This window comes from Anser brachyrhynchus, assembly GCF_964034855.1.
Source record: "Anser brachyrhynchus genome assembly, chromosome: 18".
NCBI lineage: Eukaryota > Metazoa > Chordata > Aves > Anseriformes > Anatidae > Anser > Anser brachyrhynchus.
In genome coordinates, this window is record NC_137711.1 from 11,038,070 (window position 1) to 11,060,307 (window position 22,238).

General features: G+C 53.8%; 1 protein-coding gene across 3 annotated transcripts in view; it reads left to right on the forward strand.

Moving 5' to 3' along the window:
• Window positions 1–5,205: 5,205 nt before the first annotated feature.
• The window catches only part of PIK3R5 (phosphoinositide-3-kinase regulatory subunit 5), a 58,270-nt gene continuing 41,237 nt past the window's right edge, over window positions 5,206–22,238 (forward strand). For 2 of the 3 annotated variants that reach the window (XM_080560616.1, XM_080560620.1), the window contains exon 1: window positions 5,206–5,342. The gene's annotated coding sequence lies outside the window, so the exon portion shown is untranslated. Of the gene's footprint in view, window positions 5,343–5,623; window positions 21,868–22,238 lie in introns of those variants that run through there. The other variant, XM_080560617.1, reaches the window with a different exon arrangement.

Here is a 22,238-nt window from a genome sequence, read left to right on the forward strand (position 1 = left end):
GGTCAGACAAAATCTGAGTGGGATGTGTGAATGCTGAGGGCTGCTTTGCAGCCCTCCGCACCCAGCCCCAAACCTTCATCACTTCGCAGGATCAGGTCGTTTAAGGTCATGTTTTCACCTCCTGTGTGGAAGGCAGAAGGGGAAGGTCGGGGTCAGGTCTGCCGCCACCAAAGCCTATGGCCCATTTTCGTTTCTCAAGGGTCAGATTCAGGTGGTGTTGAGCAATCTTTCAGTATCCTTTAAATTGCACCAGAGAAATGAAAAACACAAGTCGTGGGAGGAACAAGCGAGAAAAAGCAGGTTCCCTTTTTGCTGGATCCTGCTTCCCCTTCCCTCTGAAGCTGCGCAGGCAGTGGGCATAGGCCTGGGGTGCTGAGCTGGGGCTGTGGGGCTCCGTCATTGTGGGAACAAGAAGAGAAGGAAGCAACGGGCGCACCGAGAGCCTCTGCAGCCACAGGCAGAGCAGCCCCGGGTGCATCTCTGGGAGATGTGAATGGATCCTAAAGAGATGTGAGAACATCCCTGGGAGATGAGAACACAGCTCTGGGAGATGCAAATATATCCTAAAGAGATGGGAGCACAACCTCGGGAGATGTGCCGGCTGTGGTCTGCAGCCGTTGGACCATGTTCATGGTCAACTCCAGCTTGATGACTTTGTAACCCTTTTTTGGTGCTAAATTTTTGCATTTCCAATGTGTGGCTGGGCCTGAATCCATCAAGGACACCCCAGCACCCCTCTGGCTGAGAGGACATCCCATCCCGTAGTCGGCTTTGCTCCCTGTCCTGGTCATTCCCTGGCTAACATTCAGCTGAGTCCTGCCCTGCTGCAGCCCAGGAGCTGCCACCAGGCTCCAGTGCTGTTTCTGCACTGGTGTGACCCATGCAAGGATGATGTGCCAGTGCCTCCTGCACTGGGCTGGGGTGGATTTGGGGTGGGGGAGAGGCTTCAGGGCAGATGTGGGCCAGCATGGGGGAATTTGAGGTGGCGAAGGGAGATCACAGCCTGCGTGGGGAGAGTTTCTGTCTGCGGAGGTGCTGCCCAGGGCGAGGGGACATTCCACCGGGCTTCCTGCAAAGGGCCATTGGGGCCAGGGACACAGGCGTGCAAAAACCCAGCAGAAAGCTGCTGCAGGAAGGGGGAAGCCTGTGTGGGATGTTCGGGTAATTCCCAGCTCCTGAGCCTGCTGCTCCCCCCTTGCTGAGACACAGGGACCCCTCAGCTGGGACGTGGATGAGCTGGGCGGTGCATCCGTGTGATGGGGGGCAAATCCCTGGGGAGACTGAGGGCTGTGGAAGGAAATTCCTTCCCTCTGCCTGCTGCAGCACTGGCTCAAGCCACCTGCAGCTGTCACTGCGCCCACAGTGCTCCCTGTCCCTGAGGTCCCCACGTTGGCATCCGCTGGGCAAATGGGAACCACTGCTGTGGGGTGGGAGGACACAGGGGCACGCGGGCACAAGAAAAAATCATCTTTGAAAAGAGGCATTTGCAGAGAGTGTCGTTAATTGCTTGGTTTGTAACTTCGTGTTAAAGCCTCTCCTGGTCTTGCTGCAGAAGAAGAGACGGAGAACAGAGTTTGTTAGTGCCCCAACAAAAAGCTCAGCAATTGGTCTTGCCCCACAGGCTCTTTTCCCACCTAGATTTGAAGCATTTTTATCAATAGGACATGCCCAACTGAACTAACTACTCTGACTGGCAGCCATCAAGAACAAATATGCTTAGATGTGGCCTGTAACTACAGTATTCTAAGCAGAAACCGATACTGCAATATTTGAGACAGAAAAACTGCCTTCCAGGAATTTCTCACACCGGTCTGGAAATGCTCCACGCAGCTCAGCCTGACCCGGCAGCGTGTGGTCGATTCAGGGAAGCACGTACGTGCCTGCTAGAAGTGTGTCGGGCAGAGAGGGGTGGGATGGTGAGCCAAATTTCCAAGCACCCCTGCCAGCTAGGGGCGAGCCCATTTTGAGCAGGCAGTGGTGTCTTGGGGATGGTTTGGAGGACGAGGGATGAAACTAGAAGCTGGGAAAAGGAGATTTGGGTTTGTGAATTCACTTTGCTGGAAACGAGAAAGGATTTGATGGAAGCAGACTGACTGGGGACTCTCGCGGGGAGTGTTTACAGCCTGCCGCCACTCACACACCCCAGTCCCTTTGCATGCGTCAGAAACCTGATTTGCTTAGAAATGTTCGCTATGGAAATCACTTTCTATCACCAAAGGGGTTTTGTGTGGCAATTGCTCTGCTGAAGGAAGTGTCTTGTTCCAGCCAGGAGTTTCCATGAATTGCTTTGGAGTCACTTGTGGAAAGTTTAAGCCCAAATACTTTTATCTTTGAGTCCTGTATCTGCTCTTGAGCATCCTTTGGAACAGAGGCAGTGTCCTGTGGATGTCTGGAAGTGGAGAGGTGGCTGGGTCCCCAGGCGGCACCCAGGCAGCAGCGCGATGGTGGCAAACCTCCACCTGGAGACACGGGTGTGAACACCAGATCTCTGCTCCCTGAATCGATTTGCATGGGCGGGGGCTTTTCTGGCGCCTTCGCTGGAACTCAGTGTGGTACCGAGAACCCACATCTCTAGCTCTTGGTGTCGTTGGAGTGCAGCCTCAGCCTCCTCCTCCTGAGATGGGTCTCTGGAGCAGTGGGCAGCTCGAGGGCAGGGGACAGAGCTGTGGGGCTGGGTGACAGCAGCTGAGATGCATGCAGCCGGCTGCCAGCCTGCTCAGCAGTACTGTGCTGATGGCACCAGTGTGCTCTGGAGCTTTGGCATCGCTGTCAGTGCGACCGCAGCCACCCTGACCGCAACCCTGCTGTGGACCCACCCGGGGCAGGCTTGGGGCTGCCTCACTGCTCCCTGTGAGGACCTGAAAAGCCACCTTGGATCACCCTGGAGCATGGCACAGGTGTCCCCAGGGTCTCCTGACCTCAAATTAGAAAAACTCAGCGATAAGGAGGAGCTCAGCGCTCAGGTCCCTTGGAGGCACCTCTACTCTGGGGTCCCTTCCCCCAGGTGGCTGCTCCAGCCTGGTGGCCACCACTCTGCTGTTTGTCATCCTTGTCACTGCGCACTGCAGCAGGGGCAGGGCACGGCACCTCCCTGCTCTGCTCCGCTTCCTTCCGCCCGGCACGAGCCCCCTGAGTCACCAGTTTTGGTAACTTCCTCATGCCGCGTGCCCCGAGGAGCAAAACAAGCCGATGATGGCATGCACAGCGCATGGGGTGGGATCCGGAGGGACGGGGGGGACGCGTGGCAGCTCTAACAGCCTGAGCTGTGTGGCCTCTGCTGGTCTGGCCTTCTGACATCCCGATTCCTCCGGCTTGGGGATAAGCATGAAGGGCTGGGGAAGAAATGTGGAGATGGGATTGGAGCAGAAGGAGTGCCAGAGGTCAGATTGGCATCCCCAAAACTGACACCGGGCTGGTGCCCAGCAGCCTTTCCCCAACCCACTGCCGCCCTTCCCAGCCCTGGCCTTGCAGAGGCAGCAGTGCAGGGCGCTGTGCCGCTCCCACCTCCGCCTGCTCCACCTGGGTGCTGTGCTGTGCGAGGCAGGTGGCACCGTGACAGGCACCAGACTTTCCCCTCTCTATTATTTTTGCTGAATTTCTTCCGAATCGCCGGGGCGGCTCAGCTGGCGAAGGCCGAGCTCCGTCCCCTCACCGCAGGGTTTCACCCGGTGCGAGCCCCAGGGTGCTGCAGGGCGCGGGTGGCATCGGGGGCTCAGAGCGCAGCGTCCCACGCAATGCGTGCTGTGGGCAGTTGTACCGGGGATCAGCACTTATGGGGGATTTTGGCTCTGACTCTGGTTGCTTTTTTTAAAATTCACTGGAATCTCACTGTGAAACCCACATCTATTTCAGTGCCCGAGCGGTTTTCGAGTCTCAGAGCATCCATAGCAGCGGTCACTCTCTTCTGAAAAACGAAAACCCTCAAAGAAACCCAGAGCTGGATCCTTGCCGCTGCCCGCAATATCAGCTGGGCTGGATCTGGCCCCCTGCAGCAGACGTACTGTTGCAAAGACGCTGGGGGAGAGCATTGCCCGTGATCGATGCTGGCACGGGCCCTTTCTTAGGAGCTCCCTCGAAGGCACCAAGGAAAGGCCGTTTCCAGGTGCCACCAGAACAGAAAGCAGCAGTGTGTCCCCAGCCTGCTGTCACCCAGCCCGGCCATGGGTGGCTTCATAGTGCTGGGGAGGTGCCAAGGGCTTCTCCAGCAGGGAAATAGGGATGAGCAGGGAGGGAGGGAGAACAGGGTCACATAGGGTGGAGGAGTGGAGGGGGGGAGGGATGGGGCAGCAAAGAGGTGGATGGAGGGATGGCTGTAGGGAAGTTGGGAGGGAGGGTTGGAGGGAAGGATGGAGAGATGGAGGGAGGGAGGGAGGGATGGAAGGATGGATAGAGAGGGATGGAGAAGTGGATAGCTGGAGGGAGAGAAAGGGACTGATGGAGGCAAGGGGAGATGGATGAATGGCTGGATGGTTTGGTGGGTGGATGGATGGAAGAATGAGGTGTCAGAATGGCAGATGGATGAAGGGATGGATAGATGGGTGAAAGGAAGAAGGTTATGAAGGGAGGGGTAGATGAATAGAAGAACAGAGAAATGGAAGAGGAAGTGGTGGGGGGACGGAGGGAGGGAGGAGTGGGTGGGTGGGTGAAGGGAGGGACGGACGGAGAGATGGAGAAGTGGGTGAAAGGATGGATGGATGGATGGATGGATGGATGTGTGGATGGGTGGATGGATGGGTGGATGAAGGGATGGATGGATGGATGGATGGATGGATGGATGGATGTGTGGATGGGTGGATGGATGGGTGGATGAAGGGATGGATGGATGGATGGATGGATGGATGGATGGATGGATGTGTGGATGGATGGATGGGTGGATGAAGGGATGGATGGATGGATGGATGGATGGATGTGTGGATAGATGGATGGATGGAGGAATGGATGGAAGGATGGATGGAGGGATGGATAGAGGAATGGATGGATGGAGGGATGGATGGATGGACGGATGGAGGGGTGGATGGATGGAGGGGTGGGTGGGTGGGTGGAGGGACGGATGTATGGGTGGAGGAGTGGATGGAGGGGTGGGCGGCTGAGAGGTTGGGTAGTTGGATGGAGGGGGCGGTGGGCGAGTGGAGGAAGCGGCTGCCGGGCGGGCGGAGGTGCGGGCGGGGCCGGGGCCGGCCGGGCCACACGTGCGGGGCGGGTCCCGCCGCCGGCCCCTCCCGCCCGCCCGCCCGGTGCCGCCGGTGCCGTCCGCGGGGAGCGCAGCGCAGCGGAGCCCGGCGGGGAGCCCGGCGGGGCGCGCCGAGGATGGGCAGGGAGCGCCGGCGGCAGCCGCCCTCCAGGTGGGGACCCCCGGGGCCGGGAGCGGGGGTGCTGCAGCCCCCCGGGGGCGGGGGGGTGTCGGTGTAACCGGGGGGGCCGTGCCCCCCGCGTGTGACCGGGAGCAGGTTGTAACCGGGCGGCTCTGTCCGTCTGGTGGCTCCAGGGGGTGTGCCTGGAACGGGGGTGTCCGTGTAACCGAGGGGCCGGTGGGTGCTGCGGGGGGGGGAGGTGTGTGATATCGGGGGCTGGGGGGCTGCTAAGTGGGGTGCCCAAATAACTGCGTGGGGGCAATGATCCTCCATGGAACTGGAGAACTCCCTTCAGCTGGGAGGGGTGTGCATGCCCTGGGAGAGCCCCTGTGGCTGACCCTGCAGGGGGGTTCCCTGGGGTCCCTGCAACACCAGGGAGGACCCTGCACCCGTTGGTGGGGGTCACCCTATGGCCCCAGGGTGGGGGGTCCCCTTGCAGCCTGGGAAGGGTGCACTCCGCACCCCGTCTCCATCTGGCTCCCTTGGCAGCCTGGGGGGATCCGAGGCCAGGAGCAGCTTGTTGTGCCCGCTGGTGGGGACGGGGCCCCACTGCCGTGACTCATTTCTGGACTGCGTGCTCTTGTTTTTCTCCTGCTGCCCCACAGAGCTGCTGCCTGGGGCCCAGGTGTGGAGCTCGGCCCCCAGGGACCACCCCACAGCGCATGGGTCCCCGGGAAATCCCGGGGGCTCTCCGGCACCCGGCTGGAGTTTTGGCAGAGTCTCTGGCGGGGGTGGCAGTGAGTCACCTGGTGTCACCGGGAGCTCCCCACGCCAGGCTGGAGGGACCCAGGGCCCCTCGGGTCACTTGCTGCTCCTCTCACCCTCGGGACCCCAGCGTCCCCACAGCCCAGCAGGGCAGAGATGTGACCCTGGCAGGGCTTTGCTGTGGCAACAGGATGTGGTTTGGGATGTGACAAGCGCAGCGGCATGTCATCCCTCCAGCACTGGTGTCCGGACACGCGCCAGCCCTGAGATGTCCTCGTGCTGCTTTGCACACCAGCCTGTGCCGATGCTCGTGCACAGGAAGGAGCATTTTGGTCGGGTGTTTCTGGGGCCTTGTGGTGCCACCAGCGGCCCCCGTTTAGCACTGACCAGGGGGCGCACGGATCCAGTCTGGCCTCCTGCTCTGCTCACTTCTGCAGCAATCTCCACAAAAAGATGTTTAGCTGCTTTGGATGGTGTAAGCCCTAGGGGAGGAAAAGGCCAGGCTGACTCAAATCACTAACGAAAGCGGGAGAAAAGAGATTTCAGACCTTTGTTTTCATGTTTATTAAAATCTCACTGTTACCCCAGCACCCGTTAGCTTTGCTAGTAGCTTGTTTTCGGTGCTGATGTTGCTACTCTGAATGCAGCAAAAACATGCTCAGGCAGCTGCAGGCTGGTGCTGCTTATCCTGTTGTTGAAGGGGCTGAGGCTAAGCAGCTGCAATTTATTTAGGTTTTCGATGTGTAGTAATTTTCTAAATCTTGGTTAGATGCAGAGGTACTGCATCAGACTCAGGTAATGTGCAGGATGTCAGTGCTTTGGTTTTTGTGTGTGTGTGTGCTGGGGATGGGTCTGTGTTTGGCTGTTGCATGCTCATAGCAAAAAAATTGGATGGAGTTGCAAATTGTTTCCACAACACAATCACAAAGTGTTTTGGAACTGCGGGTGTTGCTCAGATTAGAGCTTAAACCTAGAAAGATGAGATGATAAAGGGCAAGAGCCTAGCGGCAGTGGTTGCAGCTGTTGCATCCCTCAGTTACAGCGACTGCAGGAGGTTGGAGGGCGATGGCCGGGGTGCATCCTCTGGAGCTGTGCTGGAGGATGCCCTGCAGGTATCCGGGCAGTGCAGAGCACAGTTTGCAGCACTGTGAGCTGGAGGCCTACGTGGTCCAGGGCCGGCTTAGCCTCGTGCTGTGGTCCTGCCGACAGGCAACAGGGATGCTCACTGCTCCATGCCGCACTGCCAGCGCTCTCCTGCAGCTCCACAGCCCAGTCTGGGCAGGAGGAAAAGGGACTGCTGAAGTGCTGGAGGTGATTTGCAGAGGGAGAAGCTGTCGTGGCACGGTGGATGGATTTGGGGTAGGGGCTCTTCACCAGTGCTGCAGGTTCTGCTGCTGTAGGATGGTGCAGGTGGCCAGACCCTTCACCCCCTCCCGCAGATCAGGGCACCCCAATTTGGGGAAAAGCAAACCAAAACTGTCACCTTGTGCCTTTTGCTGAATGTGAAAATCAAGATGTGAGTTTTGTACCGAGAAAGAAGAACTGAATCCAGATAAAAGCATCAGAGAGAAGTTCTGTGCACTGCCCCGGCAGAGCGTGCTGCCTGCGCCGCATTGGCCCTTGGGGCTGAGGGATGCGGCGGTGGCTTTGCCATCAGCACGATGCTCCAGCCATGATGGGGATGGGGCTGTGACACCTGTGTAATGATGCAGGGACTGCTGCAGGCTTGCCATGCCGTAGCTCACCTGGGGCAGTTTCAACTTCTCTTTTTGGGTGACCACTGAGCTGTTCCTGGTTCAGGGCTGCCTGTTTTTGCATTATTATTTTGCAAGTGGAAAATGTGCATGAATTTGCTGGGGGAGAGCTGCTCAGGCGAGTGCCCCAAGGATGTTTTTGAGTGAGGACAGTCTCCTGCTGCCTCTAAACGCTTCTCTTGTCTCTGCTTTGAACTTGTAATGGGCGGTAAGTAAGGGCAAGTTCCCTATGGAAACTGTGTCCCCCATAGGCATTGCATCACAGCCCAACACTTCTTCCCTCGCTGCAGCTTTGCAGCCATGCTCACCTGACAGGGAGGTGTTTGGGGCTGGAAACGGCACTCCTGACTGCAGAGGAGGAAGATGTGACCTGTGAATGCGACCCAGGTTCTGCCACTCATGCTCTTTCTCTCCTCTTCTGCTTCCCTAAGAGGCTCAGTATTGTGGGACTCCTGGCATGGCTGGAGGTGGCGTGGGGGTCACCTTTGACCCCTCTCCATTGCCAACCCTTTCATTGCAAGGTGCCCACCCACCCAAAGCCATCTCTGGAGGTCTCCACAAACCACCCAGGACTGTGTCCATCCCATGTTGTGTGCATCCAAGTGGGGCTGTTTGCTCTCCTGAAGGCACAGCCAGTCATGGAGCCAACGTGCCACGGGCACGATGCACACGAGGGCACGGGCAGGACCCTCCACCAGCACCCACGCTGGCACCGAGCCCTCTCCATCCGCCTGGGTGGGAGCCTGGGGAGAAGCTCAGCGCCTTTCTCAGCACGGGGACTGAAACCCCCCAAAAACCAGTGTTCACTTCCTTATGATCTCGTCTTTGGCCGCCAATTAACACAACGTGAGAACTTGTCTCCCCAGTGACACGTCTGTATGACTCCTCGGATGCGTTAATTGCAGGGTTTTCAGCAGCCGGAGCGCGATGAAATGGTAATTGTTGTGATTGTGTGCCGTGCGGCAACGAAAAGACGCGGCTCTTTGGCGAGGCTTAATTAGGAAATAGGGACACTGTCAGGAATGGCTCTGAGATGCGATTTTCCTAATGAAAGCTACTGAATAGGCAGCCTTGTAATGAAGAACAGGCTCACGAGGGGTACTGCCAATTGCTCTTCTCTAGTGTTAATTTTGTATTTCCTCCCCATTGTTTCTAATACCCTCTTGGAAAAGCTTGTAGATAAAATGCTTTATTTTCTTACGGCTCGTATCCTGTTTGGCAAGCCATGATTATAGCGTGTGCATCTGGAATACATGAGTGGACAGGCGTGAGCTCCTTCAGACTCGTTCATCTCTGATTTCAAGCCCTGGCATTGAAGGAAAAGGGAAAAAAAAAGGCCACCTCGGCTTGCGGTTGGGCGATCTGCTCCCTCGCTGCAGCCCGGCCGTGCTGCAGGAGGCAAAGATGCTCAGCCGCCTTTGCAGAAGGCAGCAGGAGGAGAGCTGGCTCCGAGGGGCATGAAGGCAGTGCGACGCTGCGGGTGTTTGGCGGGGTTTCGTGTCCGAGGCTTGCCTGTTTTCGGCTCAGATGTGCTCCCCTCTCAAGTGTGATTGCTGTATTTAACCTGCCCCATCTGAGAGTTCACCCAGGTTCCAGTCTCCTGCTGGTAAGAAAGAGCCCAGCGGCCGGGTCCTGCCCGGGACAGCTGCGTGGTTCAGCGCCCCCACCTGCGCTGTGCCCTTCCCGTAACGGGGCTGGGCGAGTCCCCGAGTGCTGGAGCAGGCTCCAGCGCTGCCTCCCAGCTGTGCCGGGCAGTGAAAAGTGCTGCAGATGGTTTTGGCCAACAGATGTGAACACAACCCCACTGCCGAGTTAAAAGCGGAATCAGAAAATGCTACCTGGCTGGGTGACACTGTCCCGTGGGGCTGTGACAATTCTTAATGACTCCATGCTGCTGGGAACCATCCCCTGCTTGATGGGAATGGGGCTTGGTTTTCCCTCAAATGCTTTGTTTCTTTGCCTAAAATTCCCGTAGTGCTGGGGGTGAGAGCAGCTCCTGAAATGCTGCTGGTCCTCATTTCGTGTGGCGGTAAGCAGAAGTGAGCAGCTCATGTGACGAGGGCGCCTGGGAATGCAGGGCGTGCTGGAGCATTGTCCCCCCGCGGTCATGATGTCAGCTTTGAGCCTGATCTTGTGACTGTCCTTAGCAGTGCTGCGATAGGGATTCTGTCTCCCTTTTTATCTTGTGTCAGAGGGTTTTGAGCTGTAACATGAAGGCATTTAAAATATTCATCCTAAAGCTGTGTTAATGTTCAAACGCAGCACATGGGTGTACGTCTGGTGTGTGCACGCTTAGGAAGGACAGTGTTGTCTTGAACTTGCAAAAGTGTTTTTCATCTCTTCCACAAAGCCCTATTCTTTTCTTTTTTTGTCTCAAATTAGGATGAAACGCTTCCCCTTTCAGCTGCTTCCCCCAACGCTGTGTCTATTTAAACCCTCGGCTCAGAGGCTTCTCTGCAAACAAGCTCTTGTCCTTTCAGGTGGCATTTCCCTTTTCTCATTGTTTCTGGCAATCTGTACATGTGAAACTTCACAAATGTTTCTTCATTCTTGGTGTCTTTGTGTTGATAAACCTTGCAAATCGGTGCATGCACGTGGCTGTGTGTATGCACCGGTTACGGTGGCGCTCGGGTGCGGGTGCTTGGTGTGTGACCGAGCGGTCTCCAGCCCTGCAGACCCAGCCCTGGGTGACCTCGCTGTTGCTCCTTGGCCATGGCTGTGAGTCCTGCTCATCTCAGAGGGCTTCTGTTTGAGGTTTGTCTCCCTGGATCAATTAGCGGGATTGCAATCCATCCCACCAAGCCTGAAGTCCCCAAAGGACTGCTCTTTAGATGCAAATTACTCTCAGGTTGATCTGGTCTGAACGCTGGGGGGTGTTTGATCCTTTAGGGAACTTGGGCAGAGTCAAGAAGTGTCTGTGTGGGTCTAAGTCCATGTTTGCTGGGCACTCAGCATGCCCGGAGCCTGGGGACCTTGCTCGTGGTGGCCCCTGAGCTGTTGGCTCACAGCACTGGGCACTGGCGGGTGTTCGACAGCCTCCCACCGGGGGTCTCCAACCAGGACACTACCAGCAGCTGTAGAACGATGCTGTAGGGTGAAGGGGGAAGCCTTTGGCTCTGTGGAAACTGTGTTTAAGAGTCTCCATCAGGCCACTTCCCAGGAACTCGGCTCCTTGTGAAGAGCCAGCATGAGGGCCCTGTGATGCCACCACCCATCCTGGAAGGAACCAAGGGCTGGAAGGCATTCAGGATGCATGTGCCGCATGAGTTTGTGCACCCTTTGCTCCTGTGGCATGTCACTGGGAAGATCTGGTGACTTGTCCTGCACGTGGGAGCTGGTCAGGGCTGTGCCTACCTGGCTGGAGGCGATTTGGGGATGGATGGGGTGCTCAGTGCCCCTTATGGTGGCATGTCACCTTCAAATATAGTCAGTGAGCCAGGGAGAAGGGATACAGAGTGGTGGATAGGGCCTTCATGTGGAGAAGAGGATGCCTCTTGGCTTGTCTTCTCCATGGCTTTTTGGGCTGGTGAAGACGTTGTTCTGGTGGCCATACTAGGCCAGACCAAAGGATGGTCCAGCTTGGGGTCCTGCCCTCAGTGAGGGAGAGCTCAGGGGCTTGGACCTCACCCACCGCTACAGGGCTGCCCCAAGCGCTCCGGTCCCATCTCCTTCCCTTTGTGCAGCCCTTCCTTCTCCAGACCTTCAGGGTTTGGTACATCTGGGGTGCTGTGGTGCCTTCCAGCACAGCTTGGGCCTGCTTCTTCCCAGAGGTGAACACAAGGCTTGAAAAGGCTTTGTGCCACGGGCTCGTTGCTTCCCTCTACAATGGCAAATGCACAAGCTGATGTGGTACTTCAGTGCTTTGAGGAGCTTGAAGCTGCTCAGGGCTGAACAACATGGTGGGGCTGGCATCCTGCTGCCGGCTGGACACCCAGCCCTCCATGGTCTGTCTCCTCACCTGGAGCTTCCCTTTCTTCTCGTGACTGTGATGGTGCTGCAGTGGTACCGGTGGTTCCTCTGGTCAAAGTGGGGCTCAGACCTCTCCGTGAGCTATGGAAGCAGGTGTCAGTCACTGCCTCACTGCCCCAGGGTGATGGGGAACGGCCAAAGCCGTCCTCACCATCATCTGTCTTTTGTGGAGCTGCAGCCAGCGGTGCTGGAAGCGAATCTGAAGTTTTTGGGCAACCAAGCCAGGGACTGAAAAGGCTCCTGGGTTCCCAGCAGGGCCTCCACAATGGCAGGAAGTAACTTCTAAAGCTTCCTTTGGATACACAGGGCCTTGGGGGAAAGATTTACTTGCTTGTTTATGCTGTAAGTTAATCTATTTAGTGGGCTTGGCATTAAAGCTCACAAAAAGCCCTCTGAAATGGTCACGCTGCTTGTGTGTAGTGCTTTGTCTCTCACTTGCTTTGTTTCACAGCTGGAGTAGTTAAGCAGAGACAGAGCCAATTGAAATCTCACATGTAAACTTGTTTTTCCAAATAGGCTGAAGAAATTAGCATCGGCTCTCCCTGTGGCACCAGGGGGAAGGCAGTGTGGGGCAGAGGTTGGGGTCTCCACCGTGGGGGACTCCTGGTTGTGTGGGCTCTGTGCTGCCTTGCTCAGCTGGGGGATGGGGACGGTCCTGGACCCGACTGGGGATAAAAATGCTTTTGGAATGTTAAAAAGTATGCAAAAGGAAACCCCAAGAAATACTGAGCCAGCATAGCAGAGTAATGTCGTGGTTTTTTGGGGGTGGACAAGAAGTCTTAGGAAGAGTTTGGAGAGGCAGAAGAAAGTGCCAAGTCAGTGGAACAATGAATAGCTGATGGTGATTTTTTGTGATAAGGCGGTATCACTGTTTCCACTTGTTTGATGCTATTCTAAATGCGATAGTGCACCCACATGTAACCTTCCACAGTAAAAGTGTTTGTTTTCCCCAAGGGTCATGCCTGAAGAAGCCCCACGTGCCCAGCGACGGCCCAAGGCAGCACGTGGGACACCTGGGGTTGAGACTCATGCCCAGAGGTAGCCGGCACCAGGCTCCCTCCCAGGCTGGAGACGTGGTTGCATGGTTTTGGGAAGGTCTCTTTGTTAGGCATGGGAGCACCTGGAGTCTTGTCCCCTCTGCCCCATGTGAGTGGCCACCAGAACCCTCCCAAAGGGACCTGTTGTGTTGTCCCACTGGCTTGCAGCCACACCAGTGAGCATCGGGAGGAACAGAACCACTTGATGCTCTCAGTGGTGTCCTTCCCTTCCTTCTTGGCAGGGGCAGCTTGGGCCACCACCTTTTTTTTTTTTTTTTTCTGTGGGAAGCACCTTTTTCCTCTAAATTCTGTGTTTGCTGAATTTTTCCCTCCCTCAGTTGTTTCCTGTGACACACAGACATGGCTCTCCCACCTTCCACGTCCCCACAGAGCAGCCTCGGCACTCCCGAAGCGCATGCTGCTGGCGCTCAGTGCCCGGCCGGGCTGTGCCAAAGACCATCTCTGTCTCCAACCTAAATCTTCCTGGGGCTTCGCTTGTCACCGAGCTTGTAATCGGCTGCGGTGTTGGGTGAAACTTCAGCCTTCGCTCTCGGGATAAGGGGTGATAGGAACTAAAATTAACTCTTGCATCATGTGGTGAGGGGTTTTCATAATCGATGCCAGGAACAAGCACGTTTCCTCTCTGAGGAGTGAGTATGTCTAACTGGCCTTTTCTTACTCAGATCAGATGTGTGTCATTTCTGCTGATTTTTAATGAGAAGAAGAGGCTTCTCTTACCCCTGCTGCATTTTGCCAAGCCCATGCAGTCCTTTGAGTGGTCGTGGATGGGGCGGGGGTTGCTGATGCCCTGGGCCAGCCGTCTGTGCCCGGCAGAGGCTGGCCGAGAGCAGCGTTCGGGTGCCAGGGAGGTGCAGGCGCCGCGGGTGGCAGAGTTGCTATTGCCAGCATGTGGGAGAGGAGAGGTCAGCTTGGCCTCTGAGAGAGAAGCTCGAGGTGCTGACACCCGCTGGCCTTGGTCTGGTGTTTTGGAAGGTGAGGAAAGCGTTGACAGAAGAGATAAAAGGAAGCATAGGGTAAGGCTGGATTTTTTTTTTTATTATTTTTTAGGAAGTTACTTTTTGGTGTCGAGATGTACTTTACAATGGTGAAATCCAAGAAATTCCACAGACTTCTGGGTCCTCACCTGCCTAGAGGCAGGAGGATTGAAAAGGCGATGGGGATGGAAGGCTGCAGGACTGGCAGGGCCACTGGGGGTCTCTCCCTGGCCTTGGTCTGGGGCCACTCTGCTCATGTCACTTGATTCAAGTCTGTTGCTGCTTTTTCTGCCCTCGAGGGCATGGGCACAGATAATTCTCTTCCCCTTTACAGCAGCCTTTTTTGTGATTGCATTTATCCCATTTTCCGCTCCCAGCAGGGCGTGTTTTCTCCCTGTCCTGCAATTTGAAGCTTGTCTTTCAGCATCTCCAGGAGTGGGACTTCTGCAGTTTCCTTCAGAAATCACTGCCAGAAGTAATTGACCTAATTCAAAGAACAGCGGGGAGACATGTTGCTCCCCATGCCTCTCACTTCCCAAAAGCTGGAGACTCAAGCAGTTCACGAGCACTCTTACAGGAGCTGAAAATAATGGTGTATGGAGATGGAGTGCAGCCCATGGTTTGAGCTGGAGGTGAAGGCAGCGTCTTGCCAGTGGTAAGAACATCTCTGATTGAAAGGACCTGCGGTGAGTCACTGAGGCTGCATAAAGGGAAATGTCTTTTAGGAGAAAGGGGGAAGGCACCATCACAACTGTTCTTCTCGGTGACGGCTTGGTGGGACTAATTTAGAGATTCTTATTTTTCGGCATCAAAATACATCATGTCTTCAAAGGGGCAGCAAGTGGAATTCCCCTGTTATCTGTTTGTCAAGAATGCATGAGATCCTGTCTTGGAAAGTGGTAATTGCAAAAAAGAACATTTTAAAAATATGCCAAGAGGAAGTCTCAGTTTGCAGAATAGTTGGTAGGGAGATCTGTAGACAATTCTGCACTGGACACTGTCTCGCTTTTGTGGTTTCAGTTTCCCGTCAGCATTACTTCCGGAGTCAGGGCCTGAGGCACTCCATGTCTCCATGGAAAAGGGCTCTCCTTCCACCCCATGTCTTCGCTTGCTGCCAGCACTGCTGATGGGGAAGGTGGTAGTGATGCTGTGAAACCAGCTTGTACTTGCTTCTGTGATCATCTTACTTCTCCTAACCAGCTGAGAATTGCCCAGAAGCTGCTGGCAATGCCTTCAGCCCTGCCACCTCTGTGGCCGCTAGTCTACGTTCAGGTTTTGGGTGTCTGCTGTGACTTTCTCACTACCAGCGTGTTCCTCTGGGTGTGTCCTGGTGTGGCAGCTAGCTGAGCCTGCCTGCGAACTCAGCCCACATCCAGCTCTTGCACCATGTTCTGCAGTATGCTATACCTTGGTATCTCTGGTAAGGCTTAGGAGGAGACGGCTTTTTCTGCTCCATGAAGCGGAAATAAAGTCTTGGTGCAGCTCTCTGGATCTGGAGTCTAGTCAGTTACACTGTGATGGGAAGCTCATCACCAGGAGACGTGGTGGTTTCACTCTGAAATCACTGAAATTTTGCTGTGGTTCCATTTTGTACACTTACAGGGTAGGCCCACCAATTTATTTTTTTTTAAACTCAAAAAATGACTGAACTGTTCTCTTGAGAAGAGGAGTGAGCCTTGTGCTGTGACAGCTCCGCAGGGCAGTGCTCCCCAGCGAGCCCCCTGTGGTGGCTGGGTGCTGGAGCCTGCCTCGCTCCTTTGCAGTGGGTTCAGACCCTGCTTGTGTCAGTCAGCCTGGGAGGTCGGGGGACAGACTGCGTCCACTGCTCTAGGAGAGGTGAACGGGGGCTTGGCTGCAGCACAGTTCAGATCTCTTAAATAGCCCCAGGGAGGGCCCCGACTGGCCCTGACACAGCTGATGGACCTTTTGCTACTGACTTCAGTAGCGTCTCGTGGCTCTGTCTGAAAGCTAACGCATCCTTGGGTGGAAACCACACCTTTGCTGCCTTGAACCACACATGCAGCCTCTTGGTGTCTGTGACTATCTGTTGCTAGCCTTCATGTGCTCCAAATAATTACGCATTTATTTGTTCTTATTTGTCTGTGTTTTCTGGATGATCAGTGTTCTAATGCCATTCATCGGTGAGCTGGCTCCATTAAATGGACTGCAAGCAGCTTTAAAGCACAAGGTCTGTCTTTCAAGGTGGAAATAAAAGTCTCTGCTGTAAAAACAGAAAATTAAGTGGACAGAAAGTAATGCTTGTAAAGTTTTCTTGGGTCAGTAATTCATTGAGAGCTACTCCGTCTAGCCTCTGGCACTCTTCCTCAGAGCTTACACCTGGCTGCCCAGCGGTGGAAGTCTGGTGAGGAGGCCTGGAGGTCTCGAGTGGACAAAGTCACTTGCAGAAGCATTGGCTTCTGCTTTTATTTGTTATGAATCAAGTTTGGGGGTGAAAGAAGTGAAAGCTAAACTGAGTGACTCTACTGCAATTTCCATGTTCCCATTATTGCGTTGTCTGAGGTTGTTACAGGCTCTGAAACATTTGGTCATGCAACTGCTGGGTGAGGAAGGAAGTGTGGTTATTCCTGCTTTGCATGTGGGAAACAGCTTTGGGGAACGAGGATGGGAGTCGTCTTGCATAAGGATGCCTGCCTAAAAATGTGGGCTTCTGATGTAGCTTAGTCTGCTGGCTGCCCGTAGAGGGGTTCAAGCTGGCTGGGATGAGCTGACGTCTACATCAGGTGCTCTCGCTGTCTGTAGATGTTGGTCTGCTTAGAAATTCACCTTATTTTTGTATAGGTGAAGTTGAAGGAGGTGAATCCTACCCCTGGGGTGGACCCAGTATCACTTCAGAGCTTTATAATAGAGCAGATAGTAGATGTGGATTCTCCAAAGTCACCAGATGATCTTCTTTCTTTTTTTCCTCAGTTGTCTTGCTTAATGCGTTTGATTCCATTGTTTTTTGACTGGATGGTAATCCTGAAGTCATCAGCCTTAAATGCCTTGATGGAAGAAACAAGACACCGAGAATTTTTGCTGGTCTTCCTTGCCTTGATATACTGGGTGTGCAGCAGGTTCAAAAAGTTATTATTCATGGCTTTCTTTGTTCACTGTGTGCTTCAGTGTGTTGGTAAGAGCCTTTATGGGGCTGCCAGCAGGGCTGCTGGTGTTCAGAGGAGAAGGTGGATACCGTTCTGGCAGAAAGGGAGTCTAACTGAGCAGCTGTGCATAGGAATAAACCACTTCTGGACCTGACCTAGCCATCAGCCAGCTCTGGATGACTTAATTTCATCTGAATCCGTGTCACGGTCAAGCATTTTATGAGCAAGTAATAGCACAGTTGTTTGTTTTGATGGTGGTGAGTATTGACTCGGTCAGTCTTGCATCCCACAGCAGTTCTCTGTCTGTTGTAGCAGCTGTGCTATGGGGATTTTTTGGAGGGGAACCAAGCTATCCTACTCAATCCACTCTTCTAGCAGGGTTGTCCTGCCCAGTGGTGGTGAAGCCTGTGTGGTACCTTTTCTTGGTCCAATGCTCTGAGGTTGCAGCTGGTTATCACAGCTGATGGTCTCAGTGCAGGCAGCAGGGAAGCGCAGGAGGTCCTGTCACAGCCTGAGTTACTCTAATGCTTCCTTGCCAGTAACTTTTACCTGGTGGAGGAAGCTTGGGAAGAAGAGAGGGTGAGGAGGGTGAAGTCAGGCTATGAACTTCTTGAGGAACAGTCAAAATAGCTGAGGAAAGTGAATCTGCCCATCTGTATTACTGATCAATGTAAAACTTTCTCTAGTCCTAACTAGCCATGAAGGCGATGGCTCCAGCTCTCAGATTTAAGGTACCCCAGGCATCCAAAAAGCTGAAGGTGTGTATGTCTGTTGGGCAGTATGAGTTGGCCACTGGTACTAAAACATAGGCGTGTTTCCATAGTGGTTTATCCTGAGGAGAGCGAATGTTGATCACCCATTATTTTTCTTTTTTCCCTGAGCCATCAGACTGCTGCATTACGGTCTTGTAATCCCATGAATTTCTTTCTAGGTACTGACTCAACACGGCCAAGGAACCCCATTGAGTTTTGCAGTCCTTGAGGATTTGGGCCATCTGAGAAATTAAATTTGCTAATGTTTGTTTTGGGGAAATGTGAACCTCTATGCTCGGAACTCTTCAAGATGTGAGATCTTGTGATGGCTCTCGTATGTCCTGTTTTCTCAGTAACACCCAAGGAAGTGTAAATTATGGATGTTGCTTTGTGACCTTGTGACTGTCAGTATGTGCCTCTCTGCTAATTAATGCACTGTAATTTCTGTGCCAGCAGATATTACCTCTAAAAATATCTAAAGGTGCCTCTCTGGTGATAAGGTTACAGCAGTAAGTTTGAAGCAGGGAATATGTTAAGCCTTCTCTTTCTGTGCTGTAGGAAGCTTCTGATGCTGGGGCTTAGCAAACTCCTTCAGAGAAGGGAGACCGGAGATTTTGTCCTCTAAAGATGATGATTCTGTTGTTGTCAGCAGACGCCCGAATTCTTATGACAGTAATGAGTCTTCTCCATATAACTGTTGGAGTGATCCTTGGATCTGCTGACCAGATTAAAGGAAAGACCTAAGCTTTGTGGGAGGTGTGCGTGTATCCTGGCCTTGGCATCTACGCTGAGCAAGTGGGTGGAAACCCTGGAGATAAGCGGAGGCAAGAGTCTTGCCTTCAGGTGTCTGTCAGTGGCGGTTGGTTTGTCTCTTTCCTGGGGATTGTGTGAGCCCAACCAAGCTGTGCGTGCTGCAGTTTTGGGGGAGTTTTGCAGTTTTGGACACTCTTTGAGTGTCAGTGCACAGACCTGGGCTGCGGCCTTCCTGTGTGGTTCCAGGCCCAGCCTGTCCACTGCCCAGCCGCGCACCTGCCTTGGTGTCCCCCGGCCTAGCAAGTGCCAAGGGGCAGCGCAGTTACTTCTGGCTGGGTCATTTGCCTGTGGTCTTTGTTTTCATATTTTGTTAAAAGCCACTGTTCGGCTTCCTGGAACTGCCAGGCCCAAACCAGAGGTCTTTGCATGTTAACAGCCGCGCAGCTCACTGGCGCTGCATGGCGGGTGCCACGTGTGGCTCTCGGATGTGGCAGGAGAGTGAAATCATCGTCCAGGGTAGGAAATGGTGGCACAACTTCCCCCGGCGCCAGGGTACTTCTCCTTTTGGCACCAGCGCGCGCAGGAAGGTGAAGTAAGAAGATCTCCGTAGAAAATGCAGAAGTGTGGGTTGCTCTTGGAAACCATCTCGATGGGTGAGCCCCGAGCTTCAGCCGGCGGGGAGGGGAATGTTTTTGTGCTGAGGGGTTCAGCCGCACGCCTTGCGGCTTCCTCTTCAGACGGGAAGTCTGCTCGGTGTGTAATGAGAGGTGGGGGCCGGGTGGGCTGCAGCCACAACAACCTTTGCTCTGGAGAGCTGCTCTCGGCAGTTCTTCTGCCCTTGGGGACTGGAAGTCCATGTCCTTGCTTGTGCTGGGCTTGCTTAGATGTCAGCACTGCTTTTGGCCCGTCACTTGGTCCCATGGGGTTACTCCTGCTGCCTGTGCTGCTGGAGGAGGGACAGGGAACATCCGCACCCGGACTATGCTCATTCGGATGCCGGTGGCTGCTGCTGGGGAAGGACTGAGGCTACTGGGGTTTTGGTTGGAATTTTCTTTGACCTCATTTGATTACCAGGTCCTACGTGCTCAGTGGTAGAGAGAAAACACCACAGGGAAAGTAGCTTATGCAAAAAATACATAAAGCCAATGCATTTCCAGATACACAAATGACTTCCCAAGGCCACAGGACAGATCCTGCAGTAGAACCTGAGCATCATCCACAAAATCCTTGAGAATGACTCAGCCATGGCATAAGGCAGCTGGTGGGATGTGTGAGGCCATCGGGAGAAAGTTGGTGTGAACACATGGGGGAAAGCAGACGTGTTTAGGGGCATGCTATGGCTGAAGATGACTGAGGGTAAGTCACTGCGCTGCTGTGGGTTCCTGGTCCATGTACAGCCACAGAGGACCTGTCCTCCTCCACGCCAGGCATGAGTGTCACCACCATGGAAGCACCAGGGGCTTTGTGGGGCTGGGTGGAGGAAGAGCATGTGTCCGTGCTGAGGAGAGAGTGGGCTTTGCGTCCTTTACCCCAGACATGCTACTGGAGCATTATGATGTTCTTGGGCTATTTGGCGTTAGGAGGGGCTGGAAGGAAAGCTGTGCACTGGGAGTGCTGTCTGTAGATCAGGTGCCATCACTAGGCATGTGTCTGTGCCTGCTGGCAGCGAGGGCAGGCAGAGGGACTGGCTGTGAGTCCAGCACCACGGCTGGTACAGGACCTTGGTGGTCTATTCCAGGTCTACCAGGGGCCTGCCCTAACACCTTGGGTGAGTCACTTTTTCTTCTCTCAGCTCTTCTCTACCCTTTTTCTTACCAAGAGCATGCTGGACCAGCAAGTCTGAATGTTCAGGGCCATGTCATGGTCTGACACCACCATTTCTGCTGAGGGAGGTGAAGGGGGACAACGTACTGCTGACAGTGCCAGGCTGCAGGTTGTCCTAGTGTGGATGTGTTATTCCCGTAACTTGTGCTTTCCCTACTCGAGCTTCTCTGTAAGAGAAGGACTGGACTAGATATAAGATTATGGACCATGTATATACACATACACTGGATATAAGTTTGTAATCTCAGTTAGAAGTGTCTGGCCAGTCCTGCTGGTATCATCGACACCATCCAACACACAAAAAGCCCTGATCTTGATCAGCTGCTGCTGGAGGACTGAGCTACCCATAGGGCTGGTCTGCTTGGCTGCAAGCTGAAACAGTAAAGCCCAGGCTATAGGCTGGAACGTTAGATTAGGGCAAATCAGAGTACTTTCAGTTTTTGCCTCTTTCAGGGTTGCTAATTTGAGAAGGCATGGTTCGGCTCCTACCACTTGCTTGGTTGGGTTGTGAATCTCAAGCCAAGACCTGACTGCAGCTTTGTCTGAGAGGTAAGGGTCAGCTCCAGCACATGGAGCACCTCCCTGATGATGTTTGAACTTGAACTGGAACTTTTGTCCTTGAAAATCAAAGCACAGCCAGCAGAGCCACCTCCAGCCTATCGTGACAGAGAAGTCCATATGAGTGCTGCTGCAAGAGTGTCTGCAGAGCCAGGTTTTCCAGCTCTTGGTGTAGCCACAGCACTGTTTATGCTGAGCTGCTGTCCTGGGTTTTGGTTTGCAAATAGGCAGAGCAGTCCAAATAAATACATTTTTTTTTTTGGATTGTTTAGCCATTCCTTTTCAGTGTGCAGATTACTGCTGAAACTGCTGACCCTCTAAGAGGATGTCTTCATTTATGACAATGTGAAGGGTAATGGTGTTACCCAATAATAAGTGTTGCCCAATCATTGGGTCACTTTGATAGCAGCAGATAGATTTAAACCCAAATCTCTGGTATCCCCACAGGCAGCTTAGTCTGCAAGCTATTCTGTCCTTGCTGGGCATGCTGCAATGGTGAGGAGAGGTCCTAAGAGTTGAGAACATCACGGAGATGGAGCGAAGGCTTCTTTTGACACCAAAGCTTTCAATGGTGGTGTGGGGAAAGGTTTCATGCGTACAGGGCTGAGCTTTCATCCCAAAGGCAGGAAGCAGATGCATGAAAGTGCCCGCAGGGGTGGTGCAGCCTGGAGCCGGTCCTGCCTGCATCTATCTCGGGTGAGCTCCTGCCTGCCAGAGGATGGCTGTTACGGAGTGAGAAGCACTCCCAGCCTGGGGGTGTTTGAAAGCTCAAGGTTTCAAAGGTATTTTCTTCCCTGGCTCTAATTTTAACAGCCGCACTTGGGATAAGCACTTTGAAGCCTTAATTGCAATTATGAATCTTCCTCTGTTCCCAGGTTTCCCCTAATTGGCTTCCTGTGAGAATTTACAAAGCTGGTAAAAACAAAACCGCTGTTTTTGTGAGGGAGTTGGTGGCGTGAGATTCCTGAGCCCAAATAAAACGCGGCTCAGCCGGGACTTCTGCACTGCGACGCGGTGCCGTAAGCAGACCCGCAGCCAGACGCTCACAACGGTGGCATTATACAAAGCGTAAGCTGATTTACATGCTTGCATTTGGAAAGTGCTAATCTATTTTGATTTTTTTTTTCCTCCTCTTTTTTCCTTTCACCCTTCTCTAATCTTCTGCGATCCCTGCCAGGTTCCCAGCTCCTTTGGCTGGAATAGGGCCCCAGCTAAATCCTTTATCTGTCTATTTGGCAACCCTGGGTGAAGTAGTTAGCAAACGAATGACACTTTTTTTTTCCTGGCTCATTAATTAGATTTACAGAGCTGAGTGGCTGCTGCAATAGTCTGGGCAAGGCAGTTCTCTATTTTGTTTCTTAGGAATTTGGATTTTAAAAAACAGCTTTGAGGCAGTTCTGGTGCTAGCGGTCAGACCTGCAGCTCCTCTGCGTGTGCTG